We start from the raw sequence: 17,441 nt of genomic DNA on the forward strand, positions 1-17,441 counted from the left end.
AATTTGAGAGTCATTGATATAAAAATTCTATGCCTATACCAAAGCATAGCACAATAAAACCAACAAAACAGAGTTCAAAAAGGGTTCAACAGTATTTCTCAAACTGCAAATATCGTGAGGCTATTTTACTGCTCCTTCCAGTGTGCTTGTCTTAGCCACTTGGGGGCAGTATAGTGCATATGAATATACTATACTCAGCTCATCAGTGAAGCACTAATATTCGTATTTTTGTTTTTACAGAGGATAAAGAATACATTACGAAATTGGTTATTGTCAGTCTATGTGTGTTGCTGCACCGTTTGAATACGATCTACAAATGGTAAATGATTACAGGGGCTCACTTATATGCCGCTCTAACGAAGTAAGCTTACAAACTACTCATAAGCACGCAAACTGCAATGCTAAGAATGTAAAAAGACGTCGAGATATCTTGACTTATCTACAGATGAATAAATACTTTTTTTTGGTACTAGTACTTCTACTCAAGTATATAAAGCACGGTGAATATTTTTTCCACTGCCGTCCTCAACGGTCTCAACAATAAAAAGTAGTGAGGCAAAATTACAAGGGGCGACGAGCACAACCCGGGAATGAATCTTTTCACAAGCTGATACTAAGTGCTCAGACGTCTCTTCATGGGAGTTTAATGACAGCCTATTGACGACTGGCACTCATTTGTCTGAGAAAGACGCCTAAAGACACGCGCCAATCTTTTTGCCGTGGTTGGAAACTTTCCCCGAATTTTTGTTCTCTCCTTTAATTGTTCGGCTTTTATTGGGTAGGCGAGATTCCGCAGAGGCGGCACGCGCCAGGATGAAGCAACGGGACATGTATGGACATCATCAGGACAAATTGGAGTCGGCCGTTTCCATCGGAAGGCACCAGGATTCCAAGGCCAAAAGTTTGACGACTTTTAATATCACAGAGTTGCAACAAATTAGCCAGACTTTTACTGATAGCAACTGATGCCCACCTTTCCAGTTCCAAAGTGATAACAGAAGCATGGATTAAATAAAACGAATGACAGGATTACAGTTTGTTTTGTCTTGAAAAAAAAAAAAGATGGACTAACGACAAGGTTCCGTGTTTCCTCAAATTTGAGATGCAATTTTTTCCCCTCAAAAAATGAAGGTCAAAAGCATGGGTGCATCCTATAAACTGTAATTTAAAGATTAGAATTTTAACTCAACACCATAAGGAAACTTGATCCGTTGCACAGATGCAATATCGCCATATTCTTACAGCGGAGGACGCTACAGCAATATTTTCAATAAAAGAAGCAAGCAGACTGAGCCAATGTCCGAGTCCATCCTTGTTCACAGTCAGGATTATTACTAAAGGTGAGAGGATAATGTCAAGTTAAGATTTTCCCAGCTGATTCGATAATGAGTGGCAAGGTATGAAGCTGTGTGCACCGGTTAGAGAACACGGAAAGGTATTCCATTTGACTCGTTTATTAATTGAAGTCTTTCGGCATATACACACACAATCATAAACTTGGTAGAACGCTGATGGCAAAATAACCTCGAGATGCGTTTCTAAGAAAAAGAAAAACTGCTTGGAGCTCATTCAACGTTACATTGGCGCAGAATTCACTGAGCGCTCACAGCGTGGGAAATTTGAAACACACTTAACCCGAAACAAATATAAAACTTACGGATAAGAAAATATGAAAAATTGACAAAGATGACATTTGTTAGATTATATTTCGATTGATCTTTTTTGCTATTGTTTTTACATTTTCGCCAAAACGTTGGTTTGGGGATTTATGCTAAGTGATCCCAAGATTAACATTTGTTAAAATGGCGGGCGGATGATGACGGAGGGAGGCTCTGACAAATGAAGAAATTTGCACACCCACCTATGGAGGAAGGGGATGACTTCAGCGTGGGTGAAAAAACAAACAACGGCAGACCAATGATCGCACTTTGGTTTGGCTAGAAAAAAAACTAGCCAAAATTAGTCAAAAATCCACCATAAATCAGTTCTATTTCTTACTCTGCAGGAAGTCACGCAAATCAAGTCCTGGAAGACGACGTGCTCAAATAACCAAACGCTGTCAAACTTTGAAACTAATTCTGAAAAAAAAGTGCGATCTTTCCCGAATACGTTGTTACCGCAATAAATGACACCGGCGCGACTTGGTGACTCAAAACTTTCAAAACTTTGCCTTCGCTTTTGGTTTCGAGTTGAACTTTGAACGAAATCCCCTTGAATTTTCTGAATCCTCGCCGTGGTTTTCGCTTTCATTTTCGCCGCCCCGTCATGTCATTTTTCTCACCGTCGTTTTTCGACATGTGCGAGCGAAAGCCGGATTGCGCCATTTTTCTCAACGTGCAAACAGGAAAAAAAAAAAAAAAAAAAAACAGTCATCTGGAAAGCGGTAGTGAAAACCGCAGCGAAGTTACAAGCGAGCAGGAAGTGGCGAATGGAGCGTGAAGTTCCTCTCAGCGTGGGTACTGAGAGAAATCACAGTGGCAGCCCGCGAGTCAGGATTAGCGTCTGAAGGCTAAGCGCCGTTATCGCTTGTGATTAGCGAGCGACGGCGGCAAGAACCGCCGCGCTCCACCTCGGAGGCGGCCGTGGATGTCAATAGGGCTAATTGGCTCATTAGCGCAGGTATTTAACGGCGCTCTAATCGCTCAGTGTCATCACTTAAGCCCGGGCGGAGCGGCGCCGCTTGAATACCAGCCTCACCTCTACAATAATTGGACATGAAGAGCCTCTTCCGACAGCACCGCCGGTCATGATAGCTTGTCGGATCTTTTTTTTTTTTTTTGAAACGCTCATTTCATTAGGCACCGACGATAATAAGATTCGCTTTTGATTGACGCTGTCACTGAGGTATTCATTTAAGTGTATAATATTAGTGGGCAAGAGTGCGGCGCCGAGGATCCGCGAACTTGTTTTTCAGACTGAAAAAATGTTTGGTAGCTAATTTTGTTTGGTAGCGTGAAAGTCGGTAGACCTGTCTTGCATGAGTAGAGCCACAAAAAGGCGTCGGAAATTCATCGGCGGATAGAAACAGGAAGTCAGTTATTTTGGATTGGTAGCCATTTTTGGGTCATTTCCAAAGATATCTCATTTTGCGACATAAACTTTGCAAGGCATGTCAGGCGTGATCAGACCCACCAAAAAGTTTCAAGAAGCCGAGTCTAAAAAGACAGGAAGTCAGCCATTTTGGTTTGAAGCTTTTCAGGTTGCTTTTAGACATCATTCAAAAGAAATTAAAAGTTGTAAAACCCTAACCGGCCAATTCAGGTTCCACATAGCGACATGAAATCTGCAAGACACGGAAAAAAGTCTCAAAAAACCTGGGCTAAGAAAACGAAAATTCTGCCACGTTTCGGGTAATTTCCACAGAAACTTCACAAAGTTGTTTACTTAGCAATATTTAGCATCTGAGAAAGGTTAGCTCCACAAAAAAGTCCCAAGAATCAATCCATCCATCCATTTTGGTATGATCAGACCCCCCAAAACGTTTCAAGAAGCCGAGTCTAAAAAGACAGGAAGTAAGCCATTTTGGTTTGAAGCTTTTCAGGTTGCTTTCAGACATCATTCAAAAGAAATTAAAAGTAGTAAAACCCTAACCGGCCAATTCAGGTTCCACATAGCTACATGAAATCTGCAAGACACGGAAAAAAGTCTCAAGAAGCCTGGGCTAAGAAAACGAAAATTCTGCCACGTTTCGGGTAATTTCCGCAGATCATTCACAAATTAGTAAATAGTGCAAGTTTTACTTAGCGATATTTAGCCTCTGAGAATGATTAGCGCCACAAAAAAGTCCTAAGAATCAATCCACCCATTTTAGTATAATTAGACCCACAAAAAATGTCTAAAAAAACATGCTTGAAAAGCCTCAGAGAGACGGTCATTTTGCTTCCAGGAATGTCACAAAGTTGGTGGGGCAATCCAGAACATTTACAAAAATTCTGCCCCCAAAACAGGTTTCACATGAAATTCGTAAATTGATTAGATCCACAAAAAAATCTCAAAAACATGCCGAAAAGATACAGGAAGTATGAGGTGGCCATTTTAAGGTCACTTCCTTCAAGGATACTTGAGTAGAGCACTTAGCGACATGAACTTTGCAAGGCATGTCTAGCAAGATTAGACCCAGCAAAAAGTTTCAAAAAGCCATGTCTAAAAAGACACAGGAAGTCAGCCATTTTGTTTTGAATCAGAAATCCTTCGACGATGACTCGGATGTGCATTACGAAGAAGATTCAGATTTTAGCATTATTACACCCACAAAAAAGTCTGTTTTGGATTGACGGGGCCATTTTAGGGTCTGTAAAGGTCTACAAAAAAAAAAAAATAAGTTTTAAACATTTGATCAAAATGTTACCAAATTTGAAGCGTGTATACTTGATAGAAAAATAGAGTTAAAAAAAATCTACTTTTTTGAAGGAGATCCACCTCCCAAGAGAGCAAATCAAATGTACCGCCAATGATTTTTTTCCTTTTTAAATATAATTGGAAGGGATGAAAACGGAGCAGCCATTTTTGCTAAATGAGCTCAGTGATGATAATAAAACGTTTGATGAAAAAGTCCCCCCGCAAATTAAATTGCAAAGTTGCGATCCAACACATCTTTTTGTTTGTTTCCCTTTCCCGCAAGTTCCTGGAATTCAACTGGAATCCTTCGCCGCGGCTGCCAGCTCTGTGCTCAAAGGGAAGGGGGGGGGGGGGTTGTTTTGGATGTTGGGGGTGGCGCCGGGGGGCGGGGTGGGGGCGCTCGGCGCGGGCATCCTGAGGGCCTGCGCGAGCTGGCATGATGCTGACCAACGCCGCCGCCGTTTGCTCTGAAAGGAATGTCTAATGTGGCATCAGTCACTGTTGGCATCCTGGAGGTGGTCTGCCAGTCCCTGCGCTCCGTGCCATACACGCACGCGCGCACGCGCGCCGAGTCGTGCATGGCGGCGATAGGCAGAGCGCGGCGAGCTCGCATCCTTATCGACGCCGATCCAGATGAACCTACAGACACGCTTCCCCGACACCCCCAGACCCTCTCGCTGCACACTTGGCCACCGTTAGCTCGCTTTTAGCTAAAGGCTAAGGAGAACGGCGCATAGGGGCGGGAGGGGGAGGGGGTCGAATGCCACCCCCTTCCTCCCCCGATTGGCTACGCGTCCCCGGGCACGGGGGGCTCTGGGCGTGCTGGCCCGTGGAGACGTAAAAGCCTTGGCCTCCCCGGAGGCTTCGCCAACGGCGGCAGCGCGCGCGGGCCATGATACGCTCGCGCCCTGGGAGGCGCACGCCGCCGCATGTCGACGGATGAATGGAATCCGCCTGAAAGCGGCTGGGGGGGGGGGCATCGCCGTCCATCTGGAGGCTGCCAAATATGGACGAGTGTTGCACAGGAAAGTTCACTTTGTTGTCAAGTCCCAGGAGAGTTTAAACAAGTGTTATGGTTTCCAATTAGGGTCGCAAGCCCGGGTAAAGGTTTCAAAAGATCGTTAAAACTTATACAAGGGTGAATTTTTCAAAGGTTTCAAGCTTGGATTGTGGTTTCACACCAGGGTTTGAAGTTATGTTTTCAAGCTTGGTTACGCTTCGGTTTTTCAATGATGGTTTGGAGTCTGGGTAAGGTTCTGGTTTCATCTTGGTTTAGGGTTTCAAATTATATTTATCCTGGGTTAGGGCGGTGTTTCTCAAATAGTGGGGCGGGTGCCCCTGGGGGGCGTGAGGCGATGCCGGGGGCGAGGGGGGGGTCACAAAATGTTTTCGGGTTAGGGTTTCAAATTTGAATTTGAATCTTAATTTATGAATTTTATCCAGGGATTAGGGTTTTAGGGTAGATTTTCAAGATTAGGGTTTTGATATTGGGCTATGTTTTCAATGGAGGGTTTTAACTAGGATTTGGGTTTCAATGTTGAGTTAGAGCTTCAAGTAGGGTTTTAAACTCGTGTTCGGGTTATAATGAGGGTTAGGGTTTCAAAGTAGGGTTTTAAATAAGTTTCAAAGTAGGGTTTTCAATTTAGGTGAGTGTTTCAAAGTTTTAAACTACAATTAGGGTTTGAATTTACTTTCCATCTCAGGTTAGGCTTCCAAAGTAGGGTTTTAAATTGGTTTGGGTTTCAGAGTGGGATATCAAAAGAGGATTTAGCTTGCAAACGGTCTTCCGATTTCTAACAGTAGTTAGTTAGTTAGTTAGTTATTGCTGCATCTCTTCCAGAGGATCTCAGTGCTGCCAAGCATGTTGTGGCAGAACGCGGTACTACACCAAGGAGAAAAAAAAAAAGTACGCTGAATTAAAAATCGGCAACACCACCTTTACACGATATCCATCAGCTTTGACGTTTCGAGTGTTTAATCGCTTTGTACGTACATTAATGAGTGGATTGATAGACAGTGACAGTCGCACAGTCGGCGGGCTTATGATGAGTGATGACATCATTTTGCTTGTTTTCCTAACGGCTTCTGAGCGCCTTGATGCTTTTGAGCGACTAAAGGATTCAATCATTACCCGCTAATGACGGCGCAGGGGGTGAAAAATGACTCACGGTCGGGGGGCCGGGCCCCCCTTGGACCGGGTGGGCGGGGTGGCGGCGGCGGGGGTAGCACCCACCTGTCACGGTGAGGTTATAATTTGCATGGTGGGCCGCCGCCCCCTTCGCCGAGCTCACAATGCTGATCTTAATGAAGCCGTACGACGAGGGGGCAATTAGAGACGTCATCGGGGAGGGGGGCGGGCGCCGGATCCCTTGCGCCCCCCCCCCCTTGATGGCTCCTTTGCACCCTTTAAAGTGATGACTGGCATGCTGATTGATTGAATGATTGACTGACTGCATCAAATGATCGTCCTTAAGGTTGAGGACAGACCTCAATCATCATTCTTCAAATCTGCATTTGAAATGATAATCATTGCTTGCAACCCTAATTTAAAACCTTAATTTGTGTTTGCAATCATAACAATCCCAGCTTTCTTTTTAAAACCTTAAATTTGAAACCTCAAATTGCTTCTGGACTTGAATTTGAAACCCGAAATCTGGCTGGGAACATGAATCCAAACTAACTTCAGCCTGAAACTTAAAACCTTGTTTGAAACCAAAACCTCTGACTGGAAACCCCCATCGAGATTTCAAAGATTTGAAATAATGATGAGATTCAACCTGAGCTAGAAACCCTAATCTTAAATTTTAACCATTGATAATTCCAACCTAATTGATACCTGAACCGAACAAACTCTTAAATCCCCAAATTCCCGATGGCGACCTTAACTTCACTCCCAACTGTGGCATGAAACCCTAACTTAAAAAGTTAACTATTTGAAAACATATTTTGAAACCCCAATCCTTCTTTGCAACTTCTTAAAACCCTATTTCTTGATTGAAACCCTAATTAGAAAAACTTGAAAACTTTGAGACTTAACCTGAACTCCTAATACTTCCGACTCTTAAAACCTCAAACCTTAAAACCAAAAATTTGCTTGAAACCCGACTTTACAGCCTTGAAACCCTACTAGCCCTTATTTAAGACATTTGCCCGTAGAAATCAGATTCCCAGGAAGACGTGAAATCCGATTATGCGATGTGAACTTGTTGCGGTCCAAAAGTAACTTTTAAAAATTAGCTTTCCTGATTGTTGGCGTGCTGCCCGTCACGAAGCAAACCTGCTCAACCGCCGCCTGACCTTAACGCCGTCTTCGCTACTCGCACTTGACCCGGTCACGCAGCGCACCACTTGAACCTCGGACACAGACGTCCCCTTGTCTCCGAGTCCGACTGACGAACGCGATCGCATTAGCGAGCCAGACAAAGTTGAAAGTTGAACGCGGCGTTCCCGTTGTTTGGCCCGCGCAAAATTGAAACGACCGGCCGTTCAAATCCCGTCACCGCGGCGGCGAGTTTCGCTTTCATCCGCGCGCGTCTGCCAGTGATTCATCGGCGGCGTTTGCCCGTGGCGTTCCACCTGGTTTGCCGGTGACAGCAGAAGCGCGGCGCCCACGCCGATCACGCTAATTACATGCCATCAATCTCCTATTAGGCTCGGCGCTAAGCTAAGATAAACTCAAATAAACTAAGCGTGTGAAGAACATTTACAAGTTGCGTGTTTGCATGGTAGAGATAAGGCGCTAACTGTTTCTCTCACCTCAGCTAATGAGCACTACAGCAGATGACCTCTGTTGATTTAAATCCCTAACCCTGGCTTGAATCCTTAAGTTAAAAACTGTGTAAACTGCCAACTTCGAACCCTAACCGCAACTTGGGAACTTTACATCTTGGTGTAACCACCAACTTTGCCTTGACACCTGAGGTTGAAACTGTCACCTTTGTTCAAAAACTAATCTTAAAACCCTAAATTGAAAAACTGAGCTACACTTGAAACTCTAGTCCTTACTTAAAACCCTAATGTGAAATAATACTATGTTTTGAAACCCTAAGCCATTATTTAAACCCTAACCACAAACCCTAATGTGAAACTGTAACTTGGCTTCAAACCCTAATCCTTCAAACCATAACTTTAGCTTCAATATATTTGAAACTCCAAACCTTACTCTCCATGCTAACCCTGGTTTAAATTTGAAACCCTGGTCCTTACTTTCAGCGGCGACCTTGGTTTGAAACCTATATTCGAAACACAAACACAGGCTTGAAACCCTAACACAGGCCATCATCATTTCTTGAAACCTTAACTGGGTTTAAGCACCAATTTAAAATGACTACTTTCAGCGCTATCCTTGTCTTAAAACCTGAACCCAGGCTTGAAACCCTAACGTATGCTTGAAATCCTGTCAAGAAACCTCCATTTGAAACTTTTGTACGATACTCAAACATAAACTTGAAACCGGAATCCTGTTCTAAAACCTTAAGATGAAATCCTAACCATGGCTACAAACCCTAACAACTGTTTGAAATTTAAACCAGGTTTCTAACTTTGGGAAAGGTGGCCATTTTGTCATTTCATCTACTTCCCAACCCCTCATTTTGGAGGCTAATATTAAGGCGCTAATTGAAGCGTGCGGAGGTGGGGGGGAGAGGCGCTCATTACTCTGCCGCCGCCGCCTTACACCTGCGGTTCAATGCCGGCGTGGGTCAGAGGTCACTGGATAATTATTGACAAGCAGATGTTATGAAATCATTTATGCTAATGTAATCATGATACACATTTTGCTATTGCAAAAATGCAAAGTTTCACACGTGATTGAAAAACAATTAACAAAACACACTCAATATATGAATTTATGAAAGACAAATTGGGAATTATAAACTTGCATTATGGTTTGGAGAGAAGGATAGGATTTCAAATAAGGATATTAAACTTGTTTCTTGAGATAAGATGTAGGTTCAACCAATGGATGCAGTCAGTGGTTTTCATTATGGTTCCAAATTTAGTTCTAGTTGGAAAGTAGGGTTTCAAGGAATGGTCAGCATTTTTTTTTTTTTTTTTTTGCTTTAGGGCTTTTAACACTGATTACAGTTTCAAACTAGGGTTATGGTGGTAAATTTCAGGCCAGAGTGGGGTTTAAACTAGTATCATACAAGGTTTCAAGTTATGGTTAATAATTCACATTATGGTTGCAAACTAAGGGTAGGGTTTCAAATAAGGGTCTAAAGGCAAGTTTAGGTTTTCAAACTTAATTTGGGGTTTTTAATTAGGATTTCAAACCTAGAGTAGTTTACAGATTTCAGTCAGGGTAAGTAGTTCACGCTATAGTTTCAAACTGAGTTCCACTTTGAAAGTAGGGTTTCAAGAAATTGTCAGCATTTCAAATTAGGGTTTTGACACTGATTATGGTTTAAAAGTAGTGTTATGGTGTTTAATTAAATTTCAGGTCAGGGTATGGTTTCAAAAGGTGGTTAGAAATTCACATTACAGTTGCATACAAAGGGTAGGGTTTCAGTTTAGGGTTTTAAACTCAGGTTTAAAGGAAAGTTTAGACTTTCAAACTTTTTTTAGCATTTTTGATTTCAAACCTGGACTAGTTTACAGATTCCAGTCAGGGTTAGTGGTTCGCATTATGGTCCAAAACTAGGTTCGGGTTTAAAATTACAATTTCAGTTCAAGGTCAGGGCTCCAAATTAGGGTTTCAACACTGACTAGGGTACAAACTAGAGTTATGGTGTTGAATTAAGATTTCAGGACAGGGTAAGGTTTAAATCATTTTTGAACAAGATTTCAAGATATTGTTAGTAATTTACATTATGGTTCCAAACTAAAGACAGGGTTTCAAATTAGGGTTTAAAGGCAAGTTCAGGTTTCCCAAAAAGATTTAGGCTTTTTCATTTGCATGTCAAATATGAATTAGTTCAGGACTATTTTGGGGTTTCATGTTAAGGTTTCAAGACCAGGATAGGGTTCTAAATTGGGATTTCAAACCTGGATTCGGGTTGGGTTTCAAAATAGGGGTTCAAGCATGGATTAGGTTCACAATCCATGCTTGAGTGCATATGAAAACATAGGCATTAAAGAGTAAGAAAAACTGTGTGCTAATGAACATGCGTCAAAAGCGTCTCTGCAGTGTGGAACAAGCAGATGTTGAGCGCCGTAAAAATAACCTGCCGCATAGTCTGTGTGTGTGTGTGTGTGCATGTACGTGTGTGTGTCAGGTATTTTTTTCCCCATCATTTAAAACCCAAAATAGCAAAAAGGTGTCTTACGACAAGCCATTAGCGGGTAAGTACTAACTGTCAGTTTTCAAAACGCATTGTCATTTCACACATTAATCTGACACAAAAACATCTCGTCGGGTTTTAAACTAAGATTAAGGTTTCAAATTATTTAGCATTTACTCATAACAGGGTATTAGGGCCCCAAAATAAGGATAAAAGTCAAGGTTGAAGGTTTGAATCTACGGTTATGTTTCAACAATTGAGTTAAACAAGAGTAATGTTTCAAACGACATTCTAAAATCAAGATTTTAAACAAAGGGTAGGGCTTCAAGATATGACCAAAATCTTGGATTTGGGTTTCCTTTACGCTTTGAGCTTTGGGTTTCAAGCTTACTTTTAACTTAATGAACTTGGGTTTGGATGTCAAGAGCCCAGTACAGGGTTTCAAGTCAGGTTTGGGTTTTAAATCAGGGTTTCATCTCTAGGTTAGGATTTCACATTAGGGTTTGAGAGGATTAAAGTTTGAGTTTTAATCGCAAGAAAAGGCTTCAAAGGAGAGTTTTTGACTTATGGTTTTATGTGACAGTTTCAAGCCTGGTTGAGGCTTTAAGGTTAGTGATTCAGGCCTTGATTAGTGTTTCAAGTTAGGGTTTTTAATCTAAAGTTGTGTTTCAGGTTTGGCTGTCTGTTTCGAGTTTAAGATCGAGACAGGGTCGGTTTTTCAAATGAGGGTTTCACGTCAGCGTTTCAAATTTGAGTTCAAATCCAAAGTTAGGGTTTCAAGCCAAGGTAACGCTGTAAGCTTGCGTGTAAAAATAACCTGACGCGTATTGTGTGAGCGTGCAGGTATTTTCTTCCTCCATTTAATGCCTCAAAATAGCCAATCAGCTATTAGCGGTTAAGCGCCAGTGTCTGTTTTTACACGCATTGTCACACACTATCTGCATTCACAAACATGGTGGGAATTACCAAAACCCGTCCAAAAACATGCATTAGCCCTCCCCCACCACCACCTCGGCGACCGGGCCTCCTCTTCTCCTTTTTTCCCCCCAAATACGACGCGGTAACACGGCGGGCGTCGCTAGGCGGCTAACCTGGCAGCTAACCTGGCAGCTAACCTGGGAAGAAAAGCCAGCGCGTTATCACGCGCGCACACGCGGACCGCGCCAACATTAAGCCGCCTTCAATCCCGGCGCCTCGGTCCCACGTATGCCAGCAAGCCGCGAAGAGGTGCCACAGGATTTCACGCCGTACCCCCAAATCCATTGAAAAAAAAAAAAACCTCAACTCCACCGCGGCTTTCCCACAGAAGTGCGCAGCGTTGTTGTACGCCGAAACACACGCGGCGTGAACAATGGAAATGTGCTGAGTCATGCTTCCTATTGTTCGCTTACTATTTCCCGGGGTTTTATTTTAGTTTGGTTTTTTTTCCGCGGGAGTGGATTCGACAACGTTGCGGTATCGCCGCCCCCCTCTTCTGCTGACACGAACACGGCATCGCTGTTGTTGGCGGGGACTCGGGAGATGGGCTTACATACCCCAAGAGCTTCTTATGGGGGCCTCTCCACGCTAAGCTGCTAATAATTCCCGCGCTCGCCTTCTGAAAAAAAAAAAAGGGCGAGAAACAAAAGGTTGGACAGACTGATGAATGCCAGGCTATGATAATGCTAACGCTAATGCGGCGAGTTGCTTTCAGGCCGTTCCAAGGGTCCCGATTCGGCGGCGGCGGTGGTCAACAAGACAAGGCCGCAGCATGTGTTGGTTAACATAGTGTGACAGCTGATTCTGACGAATTCTCAGATTTACATTTCAGGTCATCGCAATTTGGGATTTGAACATTCTGAGGGGTTCTGGTCACTTAAATTGGAGTTTTACATATCGGATTAGGATTTTAAATTGAGGTTTAAAAGAAAAAAAAAAGATCAAGCCATATTTTCCAGTAGACCTGGGCTAGATTTTCACACCAGGGATTGGGTTTTAAATTGGGGTTTGTAGCCGAGGTAAGTGTTTAAAAGTAAGGTTTCGAACCCAGGTAAGGTTCCAAACAAGGTTCAGGGTTTCAAATCCGAGTCAAAGACTTTGGTAAGAATTTTTAGACTTGGGATGCGAAATCAAGATAGGGTTTCCAGTTCGGGTTAGGGTTTCAAGTAACATTTCATGATTTTTAACCCGTGTTTACTAGTTCGTCCAATCCTTTCATCTGTACATCATAGACATTTCGAAAATATTGAAAAACACCAGGGAGCTGAAATTTCACCCAGATGGTGACAACATGTCAAAGTTCAACTTGGCATGACCACTTAGTGATCACACTACCGAGAGAGTGTCATCTCTCGGCTAAAATACTGCCAGAATGATGTGGAGGAAAATGATCCAAAGTGGTCAAAATGCTGCATGAGGGTGAAGGAGAATTTCAAGATAGTAGGGTTTCAAATTATGGCTTCAGGGTCAGGTTAAGAATTCATATTGTCATTGGAAGATAAGGTTAAGGTTTCAAGTAAGCATTTTGAGAAAGATTGGAGAACATTTTCAGAAGTTTCAAACCTGAGTTTGAGTGTGAGGTCATAGGGTTTTAAAATCAGGGTTTTAAACCTGGGTTAGGTTTGGAAACAAGGTTAGGGATAACAAATCAGGATTAAGGATTTTAATATAAAGTTTCAGGCTTGGTACGAGGGTTCAAGATAGGGTTTCCAGGGTTACAAAACAGGGTTTCAAGCAAAGTTTAAGGATTTTAAATAAGATTTGAAGATTGTGTTTCAAATTGGGAGTGGAAGATATGGTTTCAAGTGAGCAAGGTATAGGGATTTAAAGTTTTTTTAAGTTTCAAATATTAGATGTTTAAAGGACAACGAGGACATCTGATCTGTTTTATGTCTTTACACAATCCCAAGTGGAAAAAAAAAATGTGCCAAAACAGCAAATAGAGTAGGTGGGATCTAAGAAGCCATTTGATAAATTTACTATATTTGTCAGAAACACCGAACTTGGGACATGTTTGATTCATCTGGTGCTTATAACATAAATTGCCAAATGATTATTATTAAATATGTTGGATGCTCCAATCTGTTTTTTTTTTTTTTTGAAACAAAATGTCCCGAAGCGAGAGTGTGTACGTGCGTGCGTGAAAGGTGTGATGTGTGTATGATGTGTGCAAGGTGGCGTCCGTACAGAAGGTGCAGAGGTGGATAAATTTAATTACGGCTTCAGATATTCATTTGGCAAATATATCAAGGTGGCGGAGACGGGCCCGGAAAAAGGCGAGCGGGCCTGGCAGCCGCTCACAATGCTGACAGTAATCCATGAAAGCAAAGCAGACATTTAGAGAATTTACAGCGAGTGTCTGTGATGTTTGGGGGGGAAAAAATAAGTGGAAAAATACAGCAATCGCCACCGTGTGTTTGACTCTTGTCGCTGCGCCGGCACACGGAGGAGGTTAATTACCACGCTCCGCCGCTCAAACTTCAACAAACGGAGGAGGGCGTGGTCCTTCTCTGATGTCGCTCACTTACTCAACTGAATGGATAAGTTTCAAACTTCACATCTAACTCACTAGACGTCTAATTATCCAATTCATTCAATTGATTGACTAAACATCTAATCAACAATCTCACCAACTCTGTATATAGGTTATGGATGTTTTCTGTTGGAGTTGTTTGTGAAGAAGGAGTGACATGTCTCCTCAGAACAGCATGGGGTCGGTTTTTGATGTTCCTGGGAAAAAAGATTGCGGCATGGACTCGTGTCTAAATCCCCCAGGTTCACAAACTGATTGTTTGCATTGTTGCCATGTGTCTCCCCCAACCCTTAAGGGCAGCAACGGTTTTGTAACTAGGGCTAACCCAAATGAATAAACGAGGAGCGGACAGGGTGTGTATCCAGACCGGAAAGAGATCTGATAGCGCAGGTTCCTGTCCGCTCTCCTCGCAAGAAAAAGCTGGTTGTCTTCCTTCTGGTTTGTTGTTTGAACATGGTTGAACATGAACCTAACACCAACCTCAAGCCAAATCCACAACCCTAAATCACCTGTATACCATTCACTACAACAGAATCCCTTTCACTCAACAAAATCATGAACTTAATTTCCAACTAATTCAACTGAATCAATACCTTTATTCCCAAAACATTCAACTAACTCACTAAACCTAACCCATTCAACTTGCTTATTACCCAACTCACTCGAACAACCTCCGAACAACTTTCAGCTAACATTGTTTTCTGTGTTATACACAATATGTGGGTTGCTATCACATACATTATATATACTTTGACTTTTGATACATTATATATATATATATATATATATATATATATATGATGTGTGTGTGTGTGTGTGTGTGTGCGTGTGTCTGTGTGTGATACGGTTGATTCCACTGTGTAGTCCCCCCCATTGAGTGCTGTGCAGTGTGTAAGTTTATATGTCAAGTCAAGAGTTGTTATCTCACATGCCCATTTTGACATTTGTCGTGCGCTGGCAGCGACAGGAAGCGCGACTGGGGGAGCGCCTCGCCACTTTGCAGATGTGGCAGCGACACAGGTGGAGGTGCGCCCAGCCCGCGGGGCACTTCCGCTTCCTGTGGCGAAGGCGAGCGCGAGCGGCCTACTTTACCAAAGGCTTGATGTAAATCAGCAAGAAGTGGATGGCAAACCGCAGCGTCGCTCACCCTTTTGACTTCCGCCTGCAGGGGGCGAACCTGAGTGGGACACGCCCCTCAGGTGCTGCTTTAAGGCAAAAAACTGACAACAATGACCTATATGGTTTAACCGCAACAACTGTTTTCTTTCCACCCCATGAATAAAACAGCACGTGATCTCTGTGACACATTTAAATGACACATATAATGTATGCCTCCATTCTGTTGTTAAAACAACTTTGAAATCTATCCGTTCACTTTTATTTATGATGTCCTGATTCAAACAGTGAATTCATTTCTTAACCCGCTCATCTAATTGAATTAGTGACTCTGTGGCTCACTCAGCTGAGACCGTTAAACCTAACTACTATTAACTACCCCCCCACACGCTAATTTGTGGTCATGCAAAGGCACTTTAAATCTGGTCAAGTCCGAGTGGACCTTGGCCTCTGCTTGTGGAGTTAATGTGGGGGGGTGCAAAGAAGGGATGATGAAGGAGGAGGATGAGAAAATGCTTGATCTGCGCCACGGGGCATTTTTCCATCAGGCGAGCGAGGCAAAGGGAGAAAAAAAAACGGGTGGGAGGACGCATTGTGTGGCGTGTCCGCGCCTTTACAGGATTCAGCTCAAGTTTCCTTTGTGCTTCCATTTTGTGGAGGGATTATGTTCTTTGACAGAGCGCAGCCAGCGGAGTGGAGGCGGCGAGGACGGACGAGGGAGGACGTCTTTGTTTCCCGTGTGCATATGTGTGTATATATGACAATTCAAGATTTATGGCCCCCCCAAGACGGATATCTATTAGAATTGGAAGAACTGGAAAAGAACCTCATTTTAAATTCCTAACAGAAAAAGGCCTCCAAATTCCCAAAAGTACCGTGATGTGTCCGAGTAAAATCTATGGCTTGGCAGAAGACGTTAGAACCGGAACAATGGTACATTTGTGAGGTTCCCTATATTATATGACGATTTAAAATTGATGGCCTCCCCAAAACGAATGTCTATTAGAATTGGGGAGAATGGAAAAGAACCTACTTCTAAATTCCTACTGGAAAAAGGGGCCAAGAAATTCCCAAAAGGTAAAATTAATGACTTGACGGAAAACGCACGAACCAAAACAATAGGACATCTGTGAGGTTCCCTCTGCAGGTCAGACCAAAGCCCTGTGCGTGTGACTATTATAAAATCTATGGCGGGGGTGTCGAAACTCTGTCCTCAAGGGCCGTTATCCTGCATGTATCGAGGTTTCATTTCCATCCTGATCATTCGAATCAGGTGTGTTGGGTAAGAAACCTGGAAAACATGCAGGACACTGGCTCTCAACGGCCAAATTTGGACACGCCGATTTATGGCTTTCCCATGACGAATTATGTTAGAACCAGCACCATCTTCTCTTAGCCACCTGGTTAAAATTTCCATCCGGTACAAGGTCTGGTATTGTGGAAATGACCACAAAGTGCGTGTTGGTGTGGCGATTTATAATTTATGGCCCACCAGGACCGAAACATTGAGAATTGGAGTGACCTCATCCATGACATGGTAATTCCCAGATCGAACAAGGCCCATCATTCCCGAAAAAAAAACTCAAAAGTTCGAAAAGGAGAGACAGGAGGAGAATTTGCAAGGTGCATCTTCCGTTTTCTGGAGTTCTAAATCGAAACTTGGCCTGGAATTCTAAAAAGTACCAGAAGATTTCTGTGTCTGAGAGCATGAAATTACGTACGGTAAAATTTATGGCCCTCTCAAGGTGGAGGCTTTTACAACTGGAGACACAGGAGCAGAATGTGTGATGTCCTTATTTTTCCAAGCCGCAAAATCCACCACCAGCGTTAATTAGACCCAGAATCCTGTGTAGCTTCTATTAATGTTTGTGTGATGATTTTAAAATCTACGGGCCTCCCAAAATGGAATCCATTATGCATATACAATATACCATAAGGGTGATCTTGCATTTTGTCGATTCTAATTTCAGACCGGAGCAAGACATGCCATTTCAGAAAGTATCCCTGTGTATGACAGTTGATAGAATGTGACATTTAAAAATCTATGGTCCCTCCAAGAGACAATTGTGAGGTTCGTCTCCCATGGCTGCGGCTGTAAAGTACTCGCAAAGTTTTGCGCGCAGCATTGGGCGGCGAGTGTGCATGCGCTCTGCTAAGCGTAATTACACGTGACACCAATTGCTCTGTTACTTTGTATTAAATTATAATGGAAAAACTCCGCCGGAGAATTGGAGCCTAATTGCGTCTTCATTTGC

This window comes from Hippichthys cyanospilos, chromosome 3 (assembly GCF_059441005.1).
Source record: "Hippichthys cyanospilos isolate Australia breed blue-spotted pipefish chromosome 3, RoL_Hcya_1.0, whole genome shotgun sequence".
Classification (NCBI taxonomy): domain Eukaryota; kingdom Metazoa; phylum Chordata; class Actinopteri; order Syngnathiformes; family Syngnathidae; genus Hippichthys; species Hippichthys cyanospilos.